Consider the following 22,296-nt stretch of genomic DNA (forward strand, 5'->3'; position numbering starts at 1 on the left):
CTGTGAACAGTCTAATATCTTTGCATCAATTCCTTTTCTGCTCAAATTTGCAAACATGGATTCTGTAGATTGCAGTTAAGCACTTTGCCCAATCATAATACTCTCTCCCTCCTCGAAGCAAAACAAAACAAAACAAAGCCCAACCCTAGTAAAATTTCACTGTTCCTTGTTTAATAACTACCAAGACCAACCACATTTATAGACACTAATAAAATTCTTTTAATGTTTATTTATTTTTGAGAGAGAGACAGACAGAGACAGAGTACGAATGGGGGAGGGGCAGAGAAAGAGGGAGACACAGAATCTGAAGCAGGCTCCAGGCTCTGACCTGTCAGTGCAGAGCCAGACATGGGGCTCTAACTCAGGAACCGTGATATCATGATCTGAGCTGAAGTTGGATGCTCAACAGACGGAGCCATGCAGGTGCCCCTTAATAAGAAATTTTTAAGTGTAAATCAGTGCTATTTATTTATTTACCTACAGAGCTTTGGTAACTAAAAAAAGAACTTTCTGGCCAAAGCCTCTTCTGTCTCTTTGCGGTGATCAGCAGAATTCATTCTTCCTGTTGCCTTGGTTCCAAGGATTCAAACAGAACCTGTGAAGTTGACAACTTCCTCATTAACACACATTTGATATCCGCAAAACCTCTATTCATTTACTGGGTGCTTAACCACTTATTTCCCTGTTATGCAAACATCCTGAAATTCTACTTCATATTGCATGCAGTGTTGACTATCACATGAAAAACCTGGGGATCAGCCCATGAAAATCTTCAGTGTAAACATAAACATCAGCAGGCGAATATTTTCATTAGGAGCAATGTGTATCCAGGATGAAGGAAGAAAAGGACACTGGGGGAATCAACCAAAGTACATTCTCACATGCCAGGGCTGTAATTAGAGAAACCACTGCACTCAACGGTAGATAAGCATCAGATTCAAGTGGCTGAAATTAGAATTTTCCCCCCAACTTTATTAAGATATATTTGGCATAGGAGTGCCTGGGTGGCTCAGTCAGTTAAGCGCCTGACTCCAACGCGGGTCATGATCTTGCAGTTCGTGTGTTCGAGCCCTGCATAGAGCTCTCTGTGCTGACAGCTCAGAGCCTGGAGCCTGCTTTGGATTCTGTGTCTCCCTCTCTCTCTGCCCCACTCCTGCTCATGCTCTGTCTCTGTCCCTCTCTCTCTCCCTCAGAAATAAAATAAAAAGTAAACATTAAAAAAATTTAAGATATATTTGGCATAAAACATTGTGTAAGTTTAAGGTGTACAACATAATGATGTGATATACATTTATACCGTAAAATGTAAAATTGGAATTTAAAGAGATTTGGGTGCGTATTTCATCATATGTTAGAGTGGTTCTATCTCAAAAATAATTTCTGCTTTCCACTTTCCACTTGGAATACTATACCACATAAACATTATATTTTATGAAGGTTATTTTTAGCTAAAATTTATTGGACATTTAGGATAGGCCGGCACCAAGACTTTGCGTCCTGTAACTCATTTATTAATCCTGACAGCATGAGGCAGATATTGTTAACCCTATTTTAGAGACCAAGTGATTCCCAGAGAGGTTAGTTAATTATCCAGGGTAATACAACTCCTAAACGACAGAGGTGGTACCTGTTTCCAGGTCTGTGAGACCAATACTCCCTATGCTGAATTATGAAGGCTATGCAGCAACATGGAGATATTGCTTTTGGTCTCATGCTAAATGCCAAAAGAAGAGCAGAAAATTGTATACACACTGTGATGCAACGTTGTGAAACATTATATAAACATGGACAATGGCTTGGAAGAAAGCGTATGTCACATGCCACTTGCTTTTGTGTCCAGGAAGCTAAGAGAGTCAGGGAACACACCTGAAAAGAAAAAAAGAAAAAAAAAGATTGAGTGTGTATGTGTATGGGTGTGTATGCACAATGGTTTTAATTGGACAAGGTAAAGGGGTCAGGAAATTTGAACCCATTTACCAAACATGTAGAATACATAGGCTCAGACTCACAGACTCTTTTCTATGCAGTTGGGTACTGGGATTTTTGGAGTTTTGTTTTTCCCAGTAGTTTGTTTTTTCTTTTTCAAAAGTTCTTGAAAACTGCTACATTGTTTTTGTAGTAAAAAGACAGACAAGAATAAGCCACCCACAGAAGCAGAAAGGTTCAGGATTTCAGCCCCTGAGAAGCGCTGAGCTAGTAAAGGCTGAGCAAACGGGGGTCAGTCCCACTCCATTGCCTCTAGGGCAATTGCTAAACTGCCCTCAGTGAAGCCAAGTTTGGATTGAGAGTCCATAAGGTCACTGAGCAAACAGCTTTTAAAGGTCATGCTGTCTATTGATAATCAGGGACTTGCAGGAAGGTAAACACACCCTTGTTCCAAGAAGAGAAACATGTTATCCTAGGAGCCTAGGGATGAACCCTTCCATGACTGTTGAGAAGCTGGCAGTATTTTTTTAAATTTGTGATTGACGGGGCGCCTGGGTGGCTCACTAGGTTAAGCGACCGACTCTTGATTTCAACTCAGGTTATGATCTTGTGGTTGCTGGGTTTGAGCCCTGCGAGCTTGCTTGGGATCCTCTCTGTCTCTCCCTCTCTCTCTGCCCACCCGCCCTGTTCTTTGTCTAAAAATAAATGAACTTAAAAAAAAAAACAACTTTGATGATTTCTTCACCTGTGCCTCACCATGCCTCATATCTAACAGACTGGCTTCCAGGACTACCCCATTACAGAGTTCTGCTATATGAACTCTCTAATGGGTAAACAACAGAAAAAGAGACCTACAAATGAAATGAAAATGCAGCTCGGAGAAGTGAGAAATGAAGGATCAGAGGAGGGTCCCTGAAGGAACTTTCACTGAAATGAGGCCATGAGAGAATATGAACACCTGGGGAATGGACCAGAGAAAGATATTCTGAATGAATAGAGAGTGAATGGAGAGCAAAGACTCAGAGAAAAGATAGTTTAAGGCAAGCATTACCATCAAAGCATTATCATCTATTGATGATAATCATAATTATTTAGAGTCTCCAAAAAATGAGGATGTTAGGTGCCGTATCGTCAGTTACAGATATCTGATCCTTGAGCTCTAGTAGCTAATGCTATTCAATAAATATATTCAGGTTTACTTGGAAGAACGACAAATAAAAGCCTTTAAGTACTTTAGCATATGTAATAGGGTAAATGTTTTGGCTTGTGCTTTGAGAAAGGAAAACTTGAGCATCATTCAGTAGTCCATGATAGTTTAGCTTGGAAGGAACAGAAAATGAGAGACAAACTGGATCATACTCATCAAAAGGCTAAGCATGCCCAGGAGTGGCCAGGGCTGAAGAAGAGCTACCCACAAGGGGATGTGGCATCCAGCCTCCCAGATGGGCCCAGGGCTCCCTTCCTCCTACTATTCACACCCTTGCCACATTGTACAAGGGTTGGTCTGGGTGACCAATAAAACAGGGCAGAAGTAACAACATGTCACTTTGAAGATTAGATTATAGAAGTCAATGTAGCTTCTCCCTTGGTCTCTCCAGCTTTCTTGGATCCTTATTTTGGGAAAAACCGGCTCATGCATCATGAGCAGTCCTTTGAAAAGATACACATGGTGAGGAACTGAAATCTGCTGATAGGCACATGAGTGAGCTTGGAAATGATTCCGCATCCTTACTTAGCAGCTTGACTTTGTAAAGACCTCTTGAGAGACCTTGGGCAAGAACCACAAAGCTAAGCTACTCTTGGATTCTTAGCCCTCAGAAATTGTGGGATCATAAATGTTTGTTGTCGTAAAGTGCTAAATTTTGGGATAATTTGTTACACAACGATAGTTAACTAATACCAGAGGAATGATGGACACTGTAGGCTCCTACAGGGAGGACATGCATGGAAATCATCTGACAGGAACCCACAAGGCCACAGAGCAGAGCATAATTTAGGAAGTCCATAGAAGCATGGAGAAGCAGTGGTTCTACAGCAAGGCCTCCATACTTGCTTGTGATAATGGATGAACTTATGTACCCTAACTTCCCTTATGAACCTCTGTTTTAAAAATTTTTTTTAACATTTATTTATTTTTGAGAGAGGCAGAGACAGAGTGCCAGCTGGGGAGGGACAGAGAGAGAGAGAGGGAGACACAGAATCAGAAGCAGGCTCCAGGCTCTGAGCTGTTAGCACAGGGCCGAACGCACTATCGAACTCATGAGCCGCGAGATCGTGACCTGAGCTGAAGTTGGCCGCTTAACCAACAGAGCCACCCAGGCACCCCTCCCTTATGAACCTCTTAACCAAAGGCCTACCCTGGATCTTCTGGCAGATTTTAAGGAGTGTCAGTTTTCTGTTGTTTTATCTTCTTGATTGCAAACCCAAAGTCATGTGACCTCAGAGATTCATACCCTTGAGTATCTATCCTTGACAGTAGCATCCCTGGAGGCAGGTGTGCAAGTGGCTCACCCTAGTGGGCAGTGCTCTGAAGTGAATCCTGACTACTTTATCTGAACGCCATTGGCCTTTGACAAATCTAGAGGTTCTCACTGGTGGTTCTGGAATGCCAATGAGGACTCAGACCTCTTTTTCATACCTAATATTTAGCATAGCTAACATTTTAAATGGCTGCACTACTGCCCCTCTGCTAAACATTTCATATACATTTTGTTATTAATCCTTATGACATCTCGTTTCATATTATTGTAATTCTCATTTTAGACATGAGGAAACTGAGGCAAAGAAAGGTTCTACATTGTCCAGGACCATCCAGCTCTTAAGTGGATCTGATTGATCGGTCTGATGTCATTGCCCATGTTCTAAACTACCATGCTGTAAATACTGGAAGAGGAAGTTTCCACCTGTAGAGGTGCCACTTCAAGATATGCAACATATTTTGGAAGACGTTTCATTCCTCACACAGAACCCCTCATTCTTTCTGATTGATTGCAATATTCAACAAAGCATCCTAGAAATCACCTTCATCAATACCACAGCTTAACACATTCTACTAAAAGAGAATGGTAAGTGCTTCATTAAAAAAAATAAGTGGGGAGAAAAATGGTTTTCTTATCAATGTCCAAATTTCTTACACCTCATTTAAAATTACACACTTTGCTATACTTCTTCATGCTCTCTCCCACTGCTGTTGGCTTTATGATAGAATACTTTAATTTGCTCCACATATAATATCTTTGCACCACTGTTTTCTGTAATTTATACCACATGCTGTCCACTTTCTTGTACTATTTTATTCAGTAAAGCACTTTGGATATCAGTTTATATGAAAGATGTTATTTGAAATGAAGTTGTACTGCAAGCTACATTATTATAATTTCCTTCTTGCTTTGGTCCTGCTTCATCTTACACAGTTGCCTGATGTTTGATGCAGTGCTGAAATTTAAATGGAACCAGTGTTTGGAATTGATGCTCATGTATTACTTATTTAATCTGCTGCCAGAGTGATCCACTATTGAGTTCTTTGTTTTCAATATCTTCCCAGGCCTGCTCTGACATTCATCTTACTTGTTTCATGGAGAAGAATCTGTACAATGTGCACTGTTACAAGTATAAGTGGATGTTATTTTGGCTTTGGGATAATGGCATAGGATACAACTAAATAACACTGAACAATTACGGGTAATAGAGAAGTTTGTCAGACGTCAATCATTCAGGGATAATTGCCTTAGTCCTCTGTTTCTGTTCTTTTTCCATTCTGTCCTTTTGTATTTCATTCATTCCAGTGTTTTACTTTAGTATTTTGGGAAATTAGACACAGAGGAAGAAAAATTTGAACTGGTCACTTGAATGACTTTTTGGCAGCTCTTGATAAAGACACAACAACAACAAAAAAGAAAGATCACTTTGAAGACAAAAGTGAAGGTGGTGCCTAAAATTTGCACACTTTCTTAGATTTGTAATTCTCTGGATTTGAGTATACATATTAATCATATTTCAGGTACTGAATAAATATTGCCTAACTATTTTACTAGGAGGGCTACAATGATAATGAATAACAATAAAGATAACAATATGGGGCGCCTGGGTGGCTCAGTAGGTTAAGCATCCAACTCTTGATTTCAGATTAGGTCATGGCTCAGTTTGTGAGTTTGGGGGCCATGTCAGGCTCTGCGCTGACAGCACGAAGAGTGCTTGGGATTCTCTCTCTCTCTCTGCCCCTCCCCTGCTCATGCTCTTTCTCTCAAAATAAGTAAAATTTTAAAAAAGATAACAATAATGTTATTATTTACAAGAAAAAATACATTGTCTTTTTTGGTAGAAAAGAGATGTGCTAATAAGGTAGATAGCAGACAAGATTTTCCTGGGTTATCATTCTTCTGTTTCCTTGCTCCAGTCTCTAGGTGTTTAAACTGATCCTGCGGTTTAAAGCTTAAAGCCCCCTCTCTACTACTCTGACTCTCAGAACACTTTGTCTGTGGTGCTTTGCTGGCAGCGGATGTTTATAGATTATGCCCAAACCAGAGGATGCACTTTTTGAGGATTCAGAGAGGTTTTCGTTATTTTTTGTTCTTTACACCCCACTTGTAGAAAGGAAATGACAGAAAGTACTTTCATAACTAGATTTTAATTTTATTTTTTATTCCAAATATTATACAATTTATTAGTAAAATACTGTAGATGCAAATAACTCTAGAGTCTCCCAGTCTTTAAAGTCAGGCTAGATAGAACTGGAGGAAATCTTAGATGGTATGTAACCCAAACTGAGATTTTGACATTTCGTGATAAGGTGGTGGCTTAGAGGTCTTGAATGGAGACCTGCGTCCAACATTTACTGTCAGTGTGATCTTGGGCCATTTATCAACACAAAATTTAAATGTACTCTATTAAAAAAATAGACATGTTTTCCTTACACAATTGCTATGAATAGGAAATGAGGTGATGGATGCAAAGTGCTTTGTAAAACTGTAAGTGCTCTATCAATGTTAGTTCAGGAAACTACTGCTTCAAGAAGGTAGGGACTACTCCCAGGCGTATATGCCAGTCGGTGGCAGAGCCAGATTTCTGTTGGTGGTACCGCGTAATTAAATAAGAACTAAATTTAGACTGAGGAGGAAGATGCATTTCAAGCAAATTGTAGTTTTGCTTGGAACATGCCCAGAAATTCCTTGTCAACAATTTGAGAGTTTTGAAAAATAAGACTGAACTCAAGGTACTGTTACTCTTTAGCCTAGCTTGTTAGCGATATGGAGAATGGAGATGATAGCGTACACAGAGCATTGTAACTATGAAAGCAGGTAATGTGTATAAAGGTATTTTGGTAAACAGTAAGGAGCTATGTAAATGTCATTATCACTGTCTCCTGCTTCCTCCATGTAACTTTATATTGCCTTTCTCACATCAGGAAGAAGAAAAACAATTCTCATGCATATTGCACATTAAGTCACTGGAATAGCCTAGTATAAAAGTTTTGGGGAAATAACATGATTTTTTTTTTCCATCATGATGAGCCCATTCAATCTTCCTTTCATGATACCCATTTCATGTTTCAAAAATTCTTTATTTTAGTCTTTTATTTTTCTCTCAAAGACCATTGCTATATATTTGTTATTATGTTTTGGTCCTGCCCTGTCTCCTACTGTTAATCATTTTGTCTGTTTCCTATCATCAATCTGTAGCATATACTCTTTTTTTCTCCTACCACCTGAGGAACTGTTTCCCTCCCTCCACACCCACTAATCTTGTGGTATCTTATAAGTAAGTGCTATGAATTAAAACAAATTATTTTAGGACTTCTGCAGTTGTTCCTTTGGGAAAATGGCTGAGATTCTGAAACTTGTGTTTCTCTTTAAGAGAATGACTATAAAAGAAAACCGTCCTGGATCGTAACTCTTACTCCTCCCCAATTTATGGAGCTCCCTCTGCAGAAGGAAAGAATCCATAAAGAATCTCAAATAAACACCTAATAAAAGAAATTTAGCTCACATTAAAATACTAGAATACCAGATGGTGGAGTTTAAGTATTATTCAACTACTGTTTATCCTACCCAGTGCTCATTTTAAATTCAACATTTTTGAGAATTATTCATGGAGCCACGGTTGTATTTCATGTAGATAACAAGCTTAGTTTGGAGTGAATTACCAGAATGCACCCATAATTTCCATACTTCCTTGGTTATTGTTAATTTGGATTGCAACTATTAGTTAAAGTTGAGAGGCTTTTGAAAGCAAATTGACATCAAGCTATCGTGGACAATAATTTGTTCAGCAATCTGCGGGGAGGGCAAATCATTAAATTTTACAGGGTGGAGGAACTCACCAAAGAATGTGATGTTCCATCTGCCAAAGCTGAAAAACACAACTGTTTGATGAGTGTGCTTCTTCCTCTGTAGCAGCCTGCCCACTGAGCAGGCAATTATTCTTGCTTTTATCTAATGGCTGTGGCGTAACTTTTAAGTGAATGCAAAATGCAATTTCATCTTCCAACACCTCCCCATGTGAATGGATAAAAGATCAACAGAGCTGTCTCTAACATGGCACACTTTCCTATGAAAAGTCAAAGGTCCCTTTGAATTGATCACTAGGACACACATGGCAGGTGTAGATTACTGGGCTCCTCCCATCTCTGATTCCCACCATACATTTGTATTTTATTCACACTGTGTTAGGGAAAATGACAAGCTTTTCTGCTCCAAGTCATTAAAAAAATATACTAGGAGACCTTTTAAAAGAAAAACATCCATTCCAATGCTAAAAGGTAATGCTTTGACAGCTTAAAGAGTTTTCACCCCATATTTAAAATTAATCTTTGAACAACAAAAAAAAGTTAAATTCAATATGACACATCTCCAATGCCTACAAAAGCTTTTACATGGAAAAACAGGGCTTGAAAATCTCTTTCTGATTTTATTGTTGACTTTTCCAAATTGAGAGCAACAGAAATTGAAAGGACTTTGCTAACAATCACCCTACAAGTCACCATTATTGCTTCCTACTGCTGAACACGTACTGTTTGCCGGTGTATGATGCTGGGAGTTTTGCACCCATGATATCATTTAACTCCTCCCATGACCCTGCAAGGGATTCCCCCTTCACAAATCAGGAAACACCTTACAGAGGTTCCAACTTGACATTGTCTGACTTCAGGGATCATGCTTTTTTTCTACAGCAGCATACTTTCTCCTTGAGCATAGTAGATGTGAAAATATATTTGAATGTTGATACTTTAATTTATTAAAAGTGACATCACAGAGGAAAGCACACTTTGTTTTTCAAAACACCTAATGAAAAGTTTACCTACGGTGCACCTTTATGCCCAATCCCTCTCCTGTACCATTTGCAAACTGATGCAGGTGCGATTTGCAACACTTTATGGGGAGCATGTAAATACTAACACACTCCCATGGAAAATCATATACCTTATGTCCTCGTTGAATGGCTCCTGAAGTTCTAAGCTTAAAGTTCCTCATTTGTAAGACAAATAATGACAGTACCTACATCATGGTGGGATGTAATTCTCCACTAGTGTCCTGCATTTCTGTGTGTCTTGCCAGCAGAGGCACTGCCTGCCTTTGTTCTGGCCTGTTTGTTCAAGGATGTTTGTATAGTAAATAGCCTCAGAAGACAGTGGTAGTGTCCCCCTCTGGAGCAAAGGGTGGCATGGTTACTGTTTATTTATTTATCTTTATTTATTTATTTATTTGATTACTGTTTATTTTTAAATATTCCATTTCCCTGGAGTGCAAGGGTGACTCAGTTGCTTAGGCTTCAGACTCTTGATTTTGGCTCAGGTCATGATATCATGGAGTTCATAATCGTGAGATGGAGCGCTTTGTCGGGTTCCATGCTGATAGCGTGGAGCCTGCTTGGGATTCTCTCTCTCTCCTTCTCTCTCTAACCTCCCCTGCTCGCTCGCTCTCTCTCTCTTTCTCTTTCAAAATAAATAAATAAACATTTTAAAAAATATTCACTTTCCCTAAATTCAGGCTCCTCTCCTGTAATGCAACCCACTGTGTGCACATGTAATCTGACCTTCTTTCTGCTGTCCCATGGGAATTAGGGCTTAGAGAATTGGCCCAAGAAAATGCTGATATTCTCCGGTTACTACTACTTCTACGGGTAATAAAGCCCTTTGTCTCTGACCCAAGAGTCTTATGTCTTCTGTCAGCATCCATAAAACTGGCAGGCCATCTTGTTAGCTTACAAGTAGGGTGACATTTCAAACCCTTCACAATTCTTGATACCTTATAAAGCTGTAATTAATGAGCAATTAAATGAGATGATATGTGTAAAAAACATAGTGACTGGCACATAGAAAGTACTAAATATGTATTAGATATTGATGCTACTACTGGCTCAGAAAAAAGCAGTACATAATTGGTTCATTAATAACATAGATATTTTGATATTTTATATACATTTCAAATTGCTTTTTCATGTGATAGACTGATAGTAACATTCCTTTTTATATGCTGTAGTTAATTCATTTGGGACTCGTGGAGGGTCAAGTCAATTCTGCCAAGACAGGATTCATGAATTTTTCACCTCTTATGGCTGGGGCAGTTGGTACAGAATTAATTCTGAAGAAATATTTTACAGTGTGAATGGAACCTAGGTCTTGCAATGTTAATAACTGAATGTTGGGAGAAAATCAACAAACCAATTATACAAGAGGCATTCAGCAATCTGCCAAAGTTTAGTGATAAAAAAACCCCAAAGCTCATGGTTCTTTATGTACATGATCAGAGGGATCCTGGAAATATGATTTTTAAACCATCAGTGAACCATATAACTTACTGGTACAAAAATGAGTTAAGAAATACAAGTGATAATGTAGCTCCGATAACTATGGAATCTGTCTGGAATTCCTTCTGTTTCTCTTCACAATTTATTTCTTAATTTTAGCGCTGCCCTTGAAAAGAGGAAGGTTGTTGTTGTTGTTGTTGTCGTTGTCGCGTGTGTGTGTGTGTGTGTGTGTATGTGTGTGTGTGTGTGTTTTAGTACGAATGGCAAATTGTTTGACTCCTTATTCCCTTTTTATGGTGCCTCTGGTTTTACATGTTATGTCTTTAGCAATTTGAAGATTCTCTACTTTAGGATTATCATAAGAGCCACCAATTACTTACGGCTTTTAGAGTCACTGGTAGAGTTCTCCTATCTGTGGGGTATGTTTTCTTCAAAAGTGAGCTGTTTAGGGGGTGAAATTTAAGGAGAAAGAAGACATTTGAATAATTTCAAAGTATCTCTTACTAAAAGTAAATGAAGACTTAATTACAAGGGGAAAAATAGGTGATCTGTGGTGTGGACATCTGGCAGACACAGGCTTAACCAAGATTACCATCACCAATATGACATACCCACATCATGTACCTTCTATCATGGTAAAGTGAGTATGGGCACGTCACTTTTCTGGTATTCTTTCTAATAATGCATAATCTCAGTCTAACAATGAGAAAACATTAAACAGGGGCGCCTTGGTGGCTCAGTTGGTTAAGCGTCTGATTTTGGCTCAGGTCATAATCTCACAGTTAGTGAGTCTGAGCGCTGCGTTGGGCTCTCTGCTGTCAGCATAGAGTCTGGAGCCTACTTCAGATCCTCTGTCCCCCTCGCCCTCTAACCCTCCCTTGCTCATGCATTTTCTCTCTCAAAAATAAATAAAATATTAAAAAAAGAAAACATTAAACAAACCTAACTTGAGGAACATTCTACAAGATAATTGATCCATACTCTTCAAAAGCCTCAAGGTAATGAAAGACAACAAAAGACAGAGGAAATGTTAAAGATTGGAGCAGACTAAGGATACAGGACAAACAGTACAGTGTAGAATCTGAATTAGATCCTGGGACATAAAAAAGACATTAGTAGAAAAACTGCTGTAATGTGAATAAAGTCTGTAGTTCATTGCATTGTATCAATGGTAATTTCTTAGTTTAGAGATAAGCACTCTTATCTCTTTGGTTATGTAAGGTGTTAACATTAAGGGAAGCTAAGTGAAGTGTACATGGGAACTCTATGTGTTATTTTTCAACTCTTTTAGAAGCCTAAAAATTATCTTAAAATGAAAACGAGTTTTTAAAAAAAGAAAAAAGTGAGTTATTTATTAGCTCTTGTGATAAAACCCTGGTTTTATTTCCCATGCTAGGAAATAAGGTGAAAAGGTGAAAAATATAACAGATTATTCTTCATAAGCAAAAACAATTATGTAATGCAGACACAGGATAAAGTGAGGTCATTTATGGAAGACATTCAGCAAAATGGAATCCACTTTGTTTTGTTCTCTTTTAATGTGTAGGTGGGTGTACAGACATACTCTGTCTCCCCGAATAGATTTTAGGACCTCCTACTCTATTTTCTCACTGTCTGGTTCAGATTTTGATACATAGTAGATGTTCAAAAAATGTTTGTTTTGGTTGTTGAGAATGATAACCAAGTGTCCTCTGCAAGCTCAGATTGTGTGCATTTTTTTTTCTGAGTGGTAAATATCTGATCTATAGACTTTTCAGTTGTATATTCAATTTAAGGTCTGAGCTAACAATTTTTCTATGTAAGCTCAGAAAAATTTTTTTTCTTTTACTTTCAATTTGTAATTTCTTTCAGCATCACCAGTACATACAGTTAAAGAGAATTGCGTAACACATTTTTTTTACCTACTGACAAGAAAAATGTTTCATTTACACTACTCAATTATTCTGAATGTGCATGCTAATGAATTAGGGGTTGAAAGGGATAGGTGGGGTTTTTATGTTTATAGTGATATTTTTGAAAGACTGGGAAAAATACTATATTGATGTTCATACAAAGGAATTCTCATTCTGCTACCATCTCCTCCTTCAGATGTATTTTTCTCTTGAAACTTCAATACAGTTTTTCATCATTTCTCATCAGAAGATATATTTTAAGGATGTTCTGTCCATTTCACTACAACAGAGACGGACAAAGACACGTGGCCCCTGACTTCAGGATTTCCAATTTTTTTAAACTTTTTAATTTTAATTTTTATCTTAAATGTTTATTTATTTATTTTGAGAGAGAGAGAGAGAGAGAGAGAGAGAGAGAGAGAGAGAGAATGAGAGGGGAAGAGGGGCAGAGGGAGAGAGAGAGAGAATCCCAAGTAGGCTATGTGCTGTCAGTGCAGAGCCCAATGCGGGGCTCAATTCCACGAACTGTGAGAACATGACCTGAGCCAAAATCAAGAGTCTGACTCTTAACCAACTGAGCCACCCAGGTACCCCAACTTCAGGTTATTTTATAATTGAAACTCTTCAGTGTCCCACCAGACACCTCAGCCTCTTCTTCTGAGACTGTAAGTGTGTAACATCTCCTGCATCAATCTGTCACTGATATCTAAAATTTCACCGCTCAAATTTCATTTGGTGGTTGCCTCCTATTCAAATCCAACCAAATCTTTAAAAAGTAATATACTGTAATTATATTATTAAATTCCTTCCAACATGGTAGCAGGTAAAAAGTCAATTTGAACAGGAGGAACTCAGAGAAGAGGGGGCAAAAAGATGCAAATAGTATGTTAAAAAGGATATGTTAAAAGGGGTTTCAGAATTAATAAGACCCAAGATTACATTTTGGCTTTTCCATTTACTAACTGGTTAACTTTAGATACATTGCTTTCTTTCTTTTAGCTCAGTTCCTTCATTTGTGAAAGTGACAGTTAGCTCACCTCCCTGGAATGTTGTTGGATTTAAATGAGCTAAGAAATGTGAAAACACCTAGAACGGTACTCAAATTGGAGTAGGTGACGAAGGATCTCTCTATATTTTTTTTCACTGAAGACACACTTCGTCCTCTCCATAATTTTGACTACCGAACCAAAATTTTACTAACTCTCAACACTATCAATGGAAGCTTAAATACAGGACCAGAGGCATCATCCTTCAAGCCCATCTCTTCACAAGTTTGTCTTAGAGACCGAGTTCTGAATGTGCAGCCTGCCACTGCTCTGTCTATGCAGAAAACAAGTAAAACAGTTGCTCTCTCCTTCCCACAAGGTGTGAGCTCATTTTCTTACATCAGCCCTCTAGGCTGGCTTGACGTGGAAGGCTGTCAAGTTGGCTGATGGAAAGAATTTACCAATGACAGAAGAAAGTCTGTGTCACCCAGCACTGAGGGAGGAGTCCCAGGTGAATCACGAAGGATGCCCACAGTTGGAGAGGCCAGGCAAGCACTTCCCAGAGGCTAAACAGATTTATGGGAAGTAGAGTCCTATTTCCAGTGTCTTTTTTTAAAGTTTATTTATTTATTTTGAGAGACAGAGGGAGAAGGTGTGCTCCCATTAGTGGGAGAGAGGAGGAAAGACAGAGAGAGAGAGAGAGAGAGAGAGAGAGTCTTAAGCAGGCTCCACGCTCAGCGCAGAGTCTGACACGGGGCTCAGTCTCACTAATTGTGAGATCATGACCTGTCAAAATCAAGAGTCGAAAGCTTAACCAACTGAGCCACCCAGGCACCCCTTCCAGTGTCTTTGACGGAGATAATTGGCCATTAACATAGTCTCTGTATAGGTCATCTAACTTCATCTCTTTCATGACCTGGAAAGGTAGAAGTCAAGCTTCTGTTTGTCCTGCCTTGGTGCAAACACCATGAATAGTTTTAAAACCGATTTCTGAACAGCACTCTCTTGGCTGAAGGAAGTTTTTCTTGAGAGCCACTTTTAGAATCCTATTTTGCTATTTTTTCAAAAGACAATTAAAAACAACAAAAAGGAATGCTTGTTTTTCTCAGAGGCTTTTTCATTGAGGTTTACTTTATTCATCTACTTTTACATATTTGCTTCAATTTTGTCTCATTATGTAAAACAACACTAACCAGCATGCACTTCTGTCATCATGTGAGTGTTCTCTTCTTTTGGGATTCCTCTTAATGGGTATCACCTTTGGATAATCTGAAAAAACAACCACCAACTTGAAGAAGCCACCAGAGGAAATCCCACATTATCTTCCATTTGACTTCTATAATAGTTGTTCTCTATGCTCACAAGTGAGTATATATCTGTATTCCAAAGCCTATTGGCAATGTACACAATCAGTGTTATTACTTTACAGTCATATTATTTTAGCTTAAACAGCATCACCCAGTTTGATCACTGACCTTATTTACCAAGAACTAATACAAAATTACTTTTTCTTGATGTTTTGGGGAATACAAAAGGTGAATTTTTAGAAAGTGATCTCCAAGTTCAAAGTTTATAATCTATGAGTCAAAGTAGGATATCTACTAAGGAATTTAAGTGTTTCCAAAAATCAAGTTTTGTCAATTTTGAGTGTATTCAAAAGTATGAAATGTGGGATGCTGATGAATGAGTCAGTTGGAGAGTAATTGGTAGTAATAAGAGTTTTAAAAAATATACATTCTCCCTTTTCCAGAAATTCTACCTCCAGAAATTAAAATAACTTCTAGAAATTGAAATTCTACTTCCATTGAAATAAATAGATGTGTACAAAATTTATATGTTATTCATTACAATGTTATTTTTAAAAACAAATCATGGAAAACATTAAGCTACACCTGGTAATGAATTATTATACATCTGTTGAACACTATGAACCTATTAAAAATGATAGTGACAATTACATTTAATGATAAGGGGAGATATTTATAACATATTAACTGAAAAAAATCAGGTCACAAAATGTACAGTATATTTTCCAAATTTATACATACATGCATATGTAGGTAAATAAGAAAAATAACTGTAATATATACCCACACTCTTTTATGATTATTTCTGAGTGGTAAGATTAACATTGATTCTGTAAATGTTTCATATTTTTCAAAGTTTTCAATAAAAAGCATGTATTATTTTGTATTTAAAAAACAGGCATACATTTTTAAGTGATTTGAATTTTGAGGGTGATTACAATGAAGGAATTTCAAAAACATTTTGTTCATGTGTGGGTTATTATGTAAAAGCTTCATGCGCTGATCACTCAGGACTACCTCTACGTCTTGTCAGTTTCCAAACACATTCTACAAAAATATATTTTACGTATTTGTTTAAATATGGGGAACATTTTCCCAAAGAAAATAGCAATCCAGATAATCCATAAAGAAGCCTCTGGGTGCTTAATCTCTACAAAGCTCTCTGCTACACACTGTGAAGCATACAAAATGAGAAACAGCTAGGCTAACGGGGCATGCAGATTAGCTGACTTGTCCAAGGTCACCCATCTATGTTCAGGCAAAGCCAGAAATTAACAAACAAGACACAGCTTGAGGCCAAGGATCCTTAAGTACCATCAATGACTCCTGCACTAAGCCATGTATGTGCCTCTGCTCTGCTCACCACGTGGGCAGTGACTTCTCTCTTCCCACATGTTATCAATACTGGAGACAGTTGGAGATCTAACGTTAAACCATCACCAGCCCAGATCTCTTTCCCTTGTATTCACTGATCCTGAGGCGGGTCACTGCCTCTACCACGTCTCCACCCTCATTTTCCTTTCAGTTTTTATTCATAGTTAAGGTCGATCATATACAGTATCTGACGACTCTCCTAGTTTATAAGGTTTGCTATGGAACACTGCATAACTGCACCCCTTCTTCAACTTTTGTCCTCCCCAGAATTAATCACTTTCATCTCTTTCACCTGATTATGTTGTCATTTGGCTTCCTGACTCTAGTAGCATTCTTCATTGCTCCTTTTCAAATTTTCCATTTCTGGCATTGTTAACTGACTTCCTATTATAGAAGATGAGACCATGTATCTGTCTTGCCTCTTCTTCCTCCCTTCTCTCTCCACATACGCATGGTCTTCTCATTTCCTTCTCCTCCAGTACAGTTATATTGTAGTTTTGGTTAAATTAATATTTACATGTTAATACATTGTTATGACTACAAAAATTCTGTTTCTAGATGAGACATAGTTTACACTATGAGCACTATTCTTTTCCTGCACAGCATTTTGTTTTCCCTAGGGTTACAATTGTTTTCATTTGCTTCGTTTTCTATGTGTGTAATCACTACTCAACCTCTTTCCTACCATTATCTAAATCTCTCAGGAGTCTTCCTGAAAGCTCCTCTCTTTTCATTTTTAACTATAATATTTTTCATTTGTAAAAGCTCTGTTTTGTAATCTGACTGAACTGAATCTGTATTATAGCATCCTGTTCTTGCTTTTGGCTTCACGATCTCTCATTTCTGTAATATTAATGCTGTTCTGTTTTTATTTTTAGGTTTCCTTTTTCCTGCACAGTCTCCATTATCTCCAAGTTGCTTTAAATCTGTTTGTTTTGGTTTCTAGCTTTCAAATTACATGCTAGTTTCCACTGTCTGGTAACCCCTGGTTGTCTTCTCATATTTTATAATATTTTTATATAATTATATACGCAGATGTATTATTGTCTTCTCACATGGGCATACATTGTCTTTTCATAGTTTCTAGTACTGACTGCATTAATGTGTCTTATAGATTCTGAATGTCATTGGGGGGTAATCGGGTTGGGTTATCTACTTGACTGATTTCTGATGGCAGCATCTTTAGAACTTCCTCTTGAGTTGATATTGTTTACAAGACCTTTAATCTCTTCTCTGGATGGTGAAGGCCTGGCTACCAGCATATGGGAAGCAGAGTGGTGGAAAATGGCTAAATTTACTTAATTCTCCAATTTTCGATATAGTACTCATACCCTCAACTTTTTATTTTTGTTTCCAGACCAAAGATCCTCTGCTTTACACAATTCAGAAAATAAACCTCCAGTCCTCAATAAACATAACTGACGTCCATTCAGAAATCTTATATAAGAACACAATTTGTCCAAGCATGTCTGACTATAGTCTTGCCACATTTTGGGCAAAAGCATGCTTCAAAATTTCTAAGGGAAAATAATAGATTAATAAAAATGACAAAAATATGAAGCATCAAACATACATATCTATCATAATGGTTTGTATTTCAAATATATATTGTGTTAGTAGCAAACTTCAAATTAGATGGAAATGATGATGAGTATTGAAGCCCTTGTTTTCTTAGTATTCAATCCTGAGCATTCTATCCTTTTACGAGAAAGTGCCCCAGAGTAACTTGTCTCCCGTGAGCAGAATGACTCCATATAAATCACATTCAATCATCTATATTGCAATGTGCTCCTGCCCCAATCACTTAGGGTAAGTTGGAATGCCTTTTCAAACTACCTCTCTGAGATCAAGGTGAATGTTAAGGTAAAAATAAATATTTGCTGTCGAAACTAAAGTAAAATTCAATCCCTGGCATTTATCTATAGTAGTAGTGCCCCTAAAGCTCTTGGCTCAACAGAATATTTTTTTCCCTAGGATCCTATTTATAAAGACATCAAAGGGTTGAGGGAAAAATATTTCTCTTCAACCATCAACCATAGTGATGAGACTTCTTTCCTGTTTTGAAAGATCTTAACTTTTATTTGGGTTTGAGTATTGCTTTCTTTCTGATGACATCTGACATTTGAATAGGTCGTGTTAATAAAATATTCCATTTGACTAAGTGGGAATGATTAATTTCATCAATCAGGCTTTCTAACATTTTTCCCTGTAAATTAAGTTTGGAACTTTGAAAAATATGAAACCATCAAGTTACTGTTATTTGAAATAGATACCGTGTGTCATGCTGTAGTTTGGTTTATAATTGGAACATATAACCATGCTCATTACTGTGAATTATAGGAGTTTCCTGGCTGGCCTTCATTAACCATCTGGTTTTAAACATTGATTTGTGGTTACGTATGTTATTTTTAGGGAAGAGCACCTGAACATCTACTGCAAACATTTGTTTCATCTTGTTCTACATATTTTTAAAGGGCATGGTTCTCGCTGTTGTTAAAATCTCATAGATTCTATTGTATCTTCATCTTTGACTTATAATCGTGCATTATTTATCCAAAGAAAATGCCAGTCATGTCACCAAGGCTTGGCCCTTTAAGATTCTTTTCCTCAAGAAATTTGGTAGAAAGTGTGATAGGAAAGGAGAGTACATGGAAGACAAACCTAATCCTATAGGTTTCCATTCCAATGTAGTGAAAAGCTTTACACAGTTTTAGGACTTGGATATTGGAGTGCTTTAAATTAGAGGATACCAAAATCATTCATTCAATAATTTAGTCAGCAAATAGTCACAGAGAACCTTTCAGGAAATGGGTGCTGAGAATGCTGGAGATACAACAGTATCAACAAACACAGGAAAGGACAAATAATCTACAGATAAAAGTATGAAGGAGATAAATTAGATTCTGTCCTAGAAAAGAATCAGGGGAGGAAGGCTATTTTCGATTTGGTAAGGAAAAGCCTCCTTGAAAATATGAGAGCACAGACCATGTGAACAACCAAAAGAATAAACTTCCTGGTATAAGAGGCAGTGAATGGCAAGGACCTCAGTCTGTAAAAAGCTTGATGTGGTGTGAGACAGGAAAGGGGCCTTTGTGCTGAGAGCACAGTTAGTGCCAGCAGGTAGCGGTAAGAGATGAGGCTGGAAGTGCTGGCAGGAATCGGATCCTAGAGGACCATGGTTAGGAGTCTGGATTTAATTTTCATTGTGACTTACATTTAAAAAATATTATTATGACCCTGATGTAGAAAAACAACTCTAGGGAGGAGAGCGTTAAAAGATAGAAACCACTTAGAAGGCAACTTATAAGAGGCAGAGTGACAGATAATGATAACCTAGACTAGGGTAATGACATGGAGATGGAAAGGGATAGACAGGTGTGTGGTTTGGGAGGTGGGTCAAGATGGCATACTGATGGATGTCACTGGATGTGAACAGCCAGGCAAGGATGGGAAGCAGGGTGGCTGCTAGGATTTAGGATTGAACAAATGAACGGATTAAACAAATGCCGTTTACCAAGATGGCAACTTTTGGTAGAGGAAAAGATGGGTGCACCAGGAATTCATTTTTTGACAAGATAAATTTTGAGGTATATATTAGACACAAAGATGTAAGCAGCAGACAGGAAGTGGCATATGCATTTTGAGGGGTATAGATGGGTCAAGATTAATGAAGTTTGTCCAGGGCAAGAGCACAGACCAAGAGAAGGCCCGGAATAAGTATTGCACTGGTGACCTTCCAGGAAGGAAAAAGAAATCACAATAATTAGAATTAAATTGAACAACGCAGGGGTTAGGGGTGCCAATCCGTGTGTAGTCAAAAATCCACATAAAACTTTTGACTCCCCATAAGCTTAACTACAAATAGCCTACTGTTGAATGAAGCCTTATCGATAGCAATCAATTAATACATATTTTATATGTTATCTGTATTAGATGCTATATTCTCACAGTGAAGTAAGCTAGAGAACAGAAAATATTTATTTTTTTATTAAAAAAGGTTTTTTTTTTAACAATTTACTCATTTTTGAGAGACAGAGACAGAGTGTACGTGGGGGAGGGGCAGAGAGAGAAGGAGACACAGAATCAGAAGCAGGCTCCAGGCTCTAAGCAGTCAGCCCAGAGCCCGACACAGGGGCTTGAATTCACAGACTGCAAGATCATGACCTAAGCTGAAGTTGGATGCTTAACCGACTGAGCCACCCAGGCACCCCCAAAACAGAAAATATTATTAAGAAAATGATAAGGAACAACACATTTACAGTAATGTACTGTACTTAACGAAAAAAATCTGCTTGTAAGTGTATTTTGTGCAGTTCAAACCCATGGTATTTGAAGTTCAACTGTATAGGGAACTGGTTATGTGGAAGTTGGAAGGCTGAAGGAGCCAAAGGAAGATGCTGAGGTGCCTAGAAACTAATGTCAGTAGGAAGCAGCTACTACTCTCAAACTTGGAGAACTTAAGGAAGAGGCCATTAACCAGAGCTAGGAGGAGGGGCTCTACAGATCTAGTGGCTAGGCCTCTGGAATAAATCTCCATGCAGCTGGTGTTTGAACCCTAGAGGAGGGGCACACACAGCCCATTGGGTTCTCCCAGGGCACAGGAGGAGTAGCACAGTTGGTAAGGAAATGCTATGTGCCCCCTACGAGGATTGCCAAGGGTCTCAACTTGGCTGTTACCAGGCAGCTTGGTGAGAAAGGAACTCTGAATGCTGGAGGAAGGTAGCTAAGTATTATTGTGGGTTATTACTGAAGATTGCTCACAGAAAGTAGAAAGAGAAAATAAACCCCTCCTCATCTCCTTGTTGCCTCCGATATTCCTCTGGTGATTCCCATTGGTAGAACCTGACAGGAAGCCAGTTGGCAAGGAAGTCTTGGAGATTCAGACTGAGCAAGTCCAATTCACCAGGAGAGAAGGTAAGCTTGGAGCTGAGAAATGGCTTCTGAATATTCCTTGATTTTCAATGTGAGGTGACAACTCTGCTTTCACAGCAGGTATGCAGTTCTTGAATGAATATAAAGTGAAGACTATTAAGGAGGCATTATTATGATGGTCCTACGAGGGCAAAGTAACTTCTCCTAGCCTATTAGCAGACTTAGGTCAGGCATGCTGTCTCACCTGGTTTTTCTCTCATGCTGAAACCAGAACATGAGTTTCCTTCCTGATCCTCCCCTGGAAGAAGCAGACTAACATTTTCTTGGTACTTCCCAGAAGTATTTTTTGCATATATGGAATCCCCTTTATTCACCCATTTATTCAACATTTATTAATAACCTACTCTCTTCAGCTGGGCAGCTCAGTCAGTTAAGTGACTCTTGATTTCAGCTGAAGTCACGATCTCAGGTTTGTAAGATTGAACCCCATGTCTGGCTCTGCGCTGACACTGCAGAGCCTGCTTGGGATTCTCTGTCTCCCTCTCTCTCTCTGCCCCTTCCCCACTTGTGCTTTTTTTCTCTCTCTCTCCCAAAATAAATAAATAAACTTAAAAAAAATTATCTCTCTCCCCCTCTCTCTGCCCTTCCCCTGCTTGCTTGTGCCTGTGCACGTGTGTGCTCTCACAAAACAAAAAAACAAAAAACAAAAACAAAAAACAAAAAACCCTACTCTCTGTATTGGGCACAGTTCTGAATATTGGAGTCATAGAGATGAACATGACAAAACTCCTGTCCTTTTGGACCTTAAATCCTAGTAAGTTGCAGTGTGTGCAAGAGGTTGGTAATAACCCTATAAAACAATTTTTAAAATGAGATGTTTTTAAGTAGTGCTATGTTCTATGAAGAAAATCAAACCGGGTGACTCAATACAAGTGATGGCGTTGGGGCACTGTAGCTATTTATAGACTCTATTTCACAAACATATTAGTAATATCACACAGTTTCTAGCAAAATAGGCTAACTCCTTCAATAAGATATGGTTACTAGTAGGTAGAAGTTCTCTCTATAGAGGAGGAATTTGCACTAAAACCTAAAAGATGAGCAGATGCCAACTATGTGAAAATCTTGACAGTCCAGATAGAAGAGCTAGCAAGTACAAAGGCCCTGAGGCTGAACTGAGTTTGGCTTATCTGA

At 38.3% G+C, this 22,296-nt stretch overlaps 1 protein-coding gene across 1 annotated transcript in view; it reads right to left on the reverse strand.

Annotated features, from left to right (window-relative positions):
* Positions 1–1,284: 1,284 nt before the first annotated feature.
* The window catches only part of LOC115520482 (translation initiation factor IF-2-like), a 187,781-nt gene continuing 166,769 nt past the window's right edge, over positions 1,285–22,296 (reverse strand). Inside the window, exon 4 of the mRNA XM_030324923.1 lies at positions 1,285–1,866. The gene's annotated coding sequence lies outside the window, so the exon portion shown is untranslated. The remainder of the gene's footprint in view (positions 1,867–22,296) is intronic.

This window comes from Lynx canadensis, chromosome A1 (assembly GCF_007474595.2).
Source record: "Lynx canadensis isolate LIC74 chromosome A1, mLynCan4.pri.v2, whole genome shotgun sequence".
Classification (NCBI taxonomy): Eukaryota; Metazoa; Chordata; class Mammalia; order Carnivora; family Felidae; genus Lynx; species Lynx canadensis.